This window comes from Pinus tabuliformis, chromosome 3_2 (genome assembly GCF_031772625.1).
Source record: "Pinus tabuliformis cultivar Carrire ecotype Pingquan chromosome 3_2, CPIR1, whole genome shotgun sequence".
Classification (NCBI taxonomy): Eukaryota; Viridiplantae; Streptophyta; class Pinopsida; order Pinales; family Pinaceae; genus Pinus; species Pinus tabuliformis.
This window is the reverse complement of record NC_142302.1, coordinates 544,641,487-544,647,545: the sequence shown is the minus strand read 5'-3', so window position 1 is coordinate 544,647,545 and position 6,059 is coordinate 544,641,487. Positions and strand designations below refer to the sequence as shown.

General features: G+C 40.6%; 1 pseudogene across 1 annotated transcript; it reads right to left on the bottom strand.

The window, feature by feature from the left end:
- Positions 1 to 440: 440 nt before the first annotated feature.
- On the bottom strand, positions 441 to 2,905 carry LOC149181651 (serine/threonine-protein kinase PEPKR2 pseudogene; annotated as a pseudogene). The gene is made up of 4 exons (XR_016256749.1): positions 2,760 to 2,905; positions 1,521 to 2,364; positions 1,075 to 1,361; positions 441 to 901 (listed from the first exon to the last, which is right to left on the bottom strand). The product of XR_016256749.1 is annotated as a serine/threonine-protein kinase PEPKR2 pseudogene (transcript).
- Positions 2,906 to 6,059: the final 3,154 nt, after the last annotated feature.

Sequence of the window (6,059 nt, the reverse complement as noted above, 5' to 3'; positions counted from 1 at the left end):
TTGACAGATGTCTCATTAATGACTTTGATTCTATTAATTATCTGGTCCTGAGCAATTCTTTTTTCCTCCAAATTTGCTAAAATGCTCAATGCACGTCATAGAGTGTACTATCGTTTACCTCAAACGAGGACTTAAAACACAAACAAGAGCAATTTAGTTTGAAATAACAGTATTTCACCAAAAATTGTTATAGAAGATATTGTTATGCTTTATACAAAATGCAATTCTAATATCTTGCATTTTCCATCTTCATTGGGAAGCCCAATATATACAGATAGTCAAACTAATCTTTTAGAAGCTGTACATAAAATGATATTAGAATTGCTGATCACCATAGGAAGTTGCAAATTAGGCTGGCACAAACAATGGAGTCATTTCATGTTCAGATCAGTTTTAATCTTCAAAATGCAGCTGCCGCAACGCTTACTTCAGTCAGTGTATGGCATGACTCATGTTATCAGTCACTCTTGAAATGTCAAAGTATTTTGGGCCGTAAAATCAGTAATTAATGAGCACTGCCGGTCAGTAACAGTCAGCATGTTTTTCAAAATGCTGTACACAAGCTGCTTTTTAGATTAGATGAACACTGCTGTGGAACAGGATATGTAGTGGTACACAATCTGCTCCTTTTGGGTTCCGATAATCTTATCCTGGAGATAGTAGATGCAAGAGCATCTACAAGGTCATATTTCCCTGCTGCTTGGATATCATACTCTGGTTGCTTTGGATGTGAGAGAAAATCCCCAGACAAAGATTCATCTTCTCCATGCTCTGTCAGAATTGAATTTATGAACTGTGCTCTCCTCTCCCTTGTACGTGGGGATAGTGAAGGCAGGGCTTCTGACCATTCATCCTTGACAGGATAGGTATGTTTTTTCCTTTTTGAACTGCTTGATCGCACCTTTATATTAGATTATGTGTAAAACATGATCCAAGGGTGGCCTGCAGCAGCAACAAAAGATATGATCATAAAATTCATATGTGCATAACTGCATCTTAGCAAAAAATACAAGACACCACATACAAAATATGTAATTCTTGGTATTACTTACAATAGTTTTACTTACTCAAAACTTCTGGAGAAAGTCTCTTTCCAGCATCCCTGGAAAGCATCCTTGATAACAAATCCTTTGCTAGTCCTGAGATAGACTGCCATTTTTCAGAATGAAAATCCAATTGGACTTGTTTTATTGCCTCAAATATGGCTTCAACAGATTCCCCACGAAATGGTAATACACCTATCAACAGTGCATGCAGGAGGACACCAGCAGCCCACACATCAACCTTTTCTGAATAGGTCCCTGCCAAAACTTCAGGAGCAACATACGCAGGGCTTCCCACAACACCTGATAAGTTTTGTCCTGTTAGAATAAATACAAGTGATGTTAATGAACTATAAGTCAACATAAATCCATGGTTATTTAATAATGATAATAATGCCCTTGTCTGGATGTCATAAAATTATGTGTTTACTAAAATGAGAGACAGGGTTGATTACAATGAAGCTCAGAAATAAATACCTTTTGCAACCCGCATGGACAAGCCAAAATCAGCTAGCTTCAGTTGTCCTGTACTAGTTCGAAGAATATTCTCAGGCTTTATATCTCGATGGATGACGCCCATCTCATGGCAGTACTTAATGACCATTATTAATTCTTTGATCAATTTAGCAGCCTGGTGCTCAGAGTAGCATCCATTCCTAGACATCTCATCAATCAGGCGTCCACCAGAGCATAATTCCATCACAAGATGCAAAGATTCTGCATCTTCATACACGGCTTGGAGTGTGACAACACTGGGATGGCCTGAAAGATGCTGCATAATCTCAACTTCCTTATGCACGTTTTCTTCAGTCTTTTTGGGCAGAGTCTTGCAGGCCAGCTCTTCTCCAGTAGCCTTGCTCTTGCATATTCTTACCAGACCAAATTTGCCTCGTCCCAATTCTAGGCCTAAAGAATAATCAGTTTCAAGCTTCCGCTTCCTGCCAGTCCGAGTAGCATGATCAATGCAGCCAACCTTTCTCTTTAACCCTCGTCCTGGTGAATTAGGTAAACAACCCCTTCTTGGAGGAGGAGCAGTAGCAGCTGCTGTAGGATGCAGATGCCGGGAACCCAATTCTTCGTCCCTCATCTTTTCTTTCCTCCGCTTCCTCTGCTGTTGGAAAGAAAGGTGTGTGGCCAATGATGTGGAAGATGCACCATCATCACATAGACGAGCTCTCTGTTCCAAAATGGCAAGATCTATTGCTGCTCCTTTTCGCTTCCTTCTTAATGAATCCATAGCCAAGGTCTCTGGGGTTTCTCGACCACAGAGGACGCGAAGAATGACTATTTGTCAAATAGGAGCTAGGGAAAACAAATCGATCTGCGGACACAAGAAAAAACCAGTAAATAAAACAAGAACAACCACTCATACGATCTGAAATGCTTCTTCAAAACAAAAAGCACGAGAAAACAAAGAATCAAAACTGCCTACGCTGTGTCAATATATGACAAGCTCATGATACCCTCCCGTTTTCTTCATAATGCGTAGTCATTTCTACACTAACGAATACCCTATTTTCTAATTCACGAAATACATCAAATACCCTTCTCAATATTCCACCGAAATTAATCCAGAAGAATTATAGCGCCCTCTTTTCAAATCCCATCCCCAACATTATACATCCTACTACTGCAAATATGCCCCAACCCTCCTTTCCACACAGAGACGCGAGAAAAAGAAACCCTGAGCCCCAAAATTTAGGAATCGTTACATACCTCTGGCATTCTCTGCTGATCGCCTCAACTCCCGCTAGAATATCTGTGAGAAAACCTCAATTTTGCATCCGGCAAGTGCATAATTCCAGGTCGCAGAACTACAATGACCGATACAATTTGATAACCCTCGATGTTTGACGAGCCACTTTCGGACCACCAAATTCGCAATAAAAATACTCGTTCGGACCACCAAATTTGCAATAGAAATACTCGTTTGAACCATGGCGATTGTTCCAGTGTCAAGTCCACTTGTCTGTGCGTCAGCTCCCAAAATCTATCTGTTAATTTAATTGTTGAGGATACTCAGTATCCTCAAGGGTTTTACAATGAAAATAACAGCAACAAAACGCGGGCTCTTCAAAACAGGGGGCTCTGAAACCATAGCGATTGTTCCAATGTCAAGTCCACTTGTCTGCACGTCAGCTCCCAAAATCTATCTGTCAATTTAAGTTCTCAAGGGTTTTACAATGAAAATAACAGCAACCAGAACCTGATGATTTTACATATCAGGGAAATTCGATTTCGCATTGAAGGGAATTTCAATTAACAGAGTCGGAGGTTCGTCCGAATTGTACCTGGGTGGTGAGCTGCAGAGTTTAGGAATCGCAGAGCAGGAGGCGCCGAGTCGAGGAGGAAGGTGAGTGAGCAGCTGGTGGGACCGCAATTCCTCATTTCGAATTTCCAATGGCAATAACTTTCCAACTCGGACCTGATCTGTCAGGGGATGTCAGGATTGCCAGCCCCGATCGGTCTTCTGTAGGGAATGTCAGGATTGCCAAGGGAGGGTGGCGGAGAAGGAGGGTGGCGTAGTTAGGGGAGGGTGGCGGAGCTAGGGGAGGGTTCATTGGCAGCCGGAGCCAGAGGATTTTCCGGGCGGTGCCGAGTCGAGGAGGAAGGTGAGTGAGCAGCTCGTGGGATCTCAATTCCTCATTTCGAATTTCCAATGGAAATAACTCTCCAACTCGGACCCGATCTGTCAGGGGATGTCAGGATTGCCAGCCCCGATCGGATCTTCTGTAGGGAATGTCAGGATTGCCAGGGGAGGGTGGCGGAGAAGGAGGGTGGCGGAGCTAGGGGAGGGTTTGCCAGCAGCCGGAGCCAGACGATTTTCCGGGCGTGCCGGAAAACGGGCCATTCCTCCACCTAGGTAGACTACTCCTTCGGAAAATGGCATACGGTTACCGCTCATAAATGATATTGTTGGTTGATTTTTTAGGCAATAAGAATCTGCACAAGAGATTCGTTAGCAATGCTTTAAGGAAATTTATAAAAATCTGACTTTAGATCTATAGAATAATATAGAATAGACTATTTAGATAATTGTTGTTTGCAAAATAAGAGAACACAAGTGTTATATGTAATTTATAAACATATAATTTGTAATTTTATCAAATAAAAATTTACATAATAAGATAATGGTTGTTTATGTTAAACATACACATAGGAGCAACAGAATATTAAAGATAAGTAGGAGAGTATATCTATTACTTGACAATGATATATATTTATAGTATATTCGTGTGACCGTTGGGTTCCACATCCTAAGGTTTCTTTGACTTCCTTAGTCTATTCGGCTTCCACATCAACCCTTAGAGGATTAGGTGTCCAACATTCCCACCTTAATTTGAAGGATTATGTATGAGTCTAAGAAGAGAGCTGTAATACAAAATGTGCAAAAATGCATGGCAACACAAGGCTGAATGTGCTCTATGAAATGTTGGTATAAAGGGACGGTGGTTTAAGGATGACCACCAGCACTGAAATGCTTAACGCAGTTCCAAGAACTCTTCCAAGTCTGGCATGAAGCTTAGGTCTTCTGCTAGAGGAAGTGCTCCTAATGTTTTGAAGAGGGAAACCTTCAACCATGAAAGGGAGGTCTCACCCCACATAAAAGGAAGAACCTCAACCTGAAAAGGGAGGTCTCAACCTGTGATGGTTTAAGGATGACCAACAACTGTGGAATGCTTAATGAAATTCCTGGAACTCTTTCGAAACTGGCAAGAAGTTGAAGTCTTCTGCTAGAGGAAGTGTCCCTAATTCTTTGAAGAGGTATCACCGACTGAAGGCACGCTCAGGGGAATATTTGTCTCTAGCTACAACTCTGAATCTGGTATGGAAGGTTGTGGCTCAGGCTCACTTTATGTGGCTTTAAAGCTTGTAGATGACCATCATTTCCCCCTTGTCAGATACAAGGTGAGATGATGGAGAAAACTCAACTGCAAGACTATTTAATACTCTAGAGCAAGTTCTGACATATGACTGGAATATCTTCTTGGATGTTGATACCCATTGCCAAGAAGCTATCCATCCAAGATGAATCTTTGTTCTTGTAGGAGGTTTGTTTCTGAAGCACCTGTTTGAAGAATGACTGGTTTTATGACAATGCTTACATGGATGAAGATCAAAACGATGATCTTTCAGATGGCCAACTCGGTCACAGTGTTGGCATTTCACAATCTGTTGTTGTTGCTGTGGAAAAAGAGTATATTATAGAATAGCTGAAGGTGAACTGTCATGAAAGAATCCAGCACTATGAAACTGGATGGGCTTTGAGTAATCTGGAATGTGAAATGAAACCTCCTTATCATATCCAAGTCTGGTTTTGCGCTTGTTATGGACAAGATTTGCCCAAGGTCTGATGATTGGCTTGGGAAGTGTAGGCTAGACTTCTAAATCTGCATTCACATCTGCTCTTGAATTAGCCTCAACTTTACTGTCTTGATTATTTTCTGCATGTTAATGGGATTCAATTTCTGATTCAAAAGGAGAATTGTTTTGAACAGAAACAAGTTCAGAATCATGACCATACTTCTGTAACTCCTCTCGATGTAGTTGTGATTCTAGCTACAAAAAGTCAATCTATTCTTGTGCATATTGTAGACATGTCTAAATTTCTGAGAGAGAGCCTTTGCTGATTTGGAATGTGTCATCAATAGTAGATTATATTAGAGTTTTCAAGAACTCTAATACTTCACCAATTTGAGTTATTTTCTCCAATGTCAAACTCAACAAATGAAAGTGTGAACTTGTGCAGAAAATGTGCCAGCAATAAAATAATCAATGAAATAAATGAGTAACAAATTCGATATATTTCTTTGAAATATCTACCATTATCTTACTTGGATACTAGATAGAAGTCATGTTTAGAAACAATCTTGAATATATCAATGTTCCTCCCTTGTTCAAAGTGAAATGTTCAAAGGTCGTTGCCCATAATTTAGAAAATATAGAGAAACTTAAAATTTCAAAAAGGCTTCCATGGTGTTTTCTCTTGAAAGATAATAACCCATATAGTCTCTG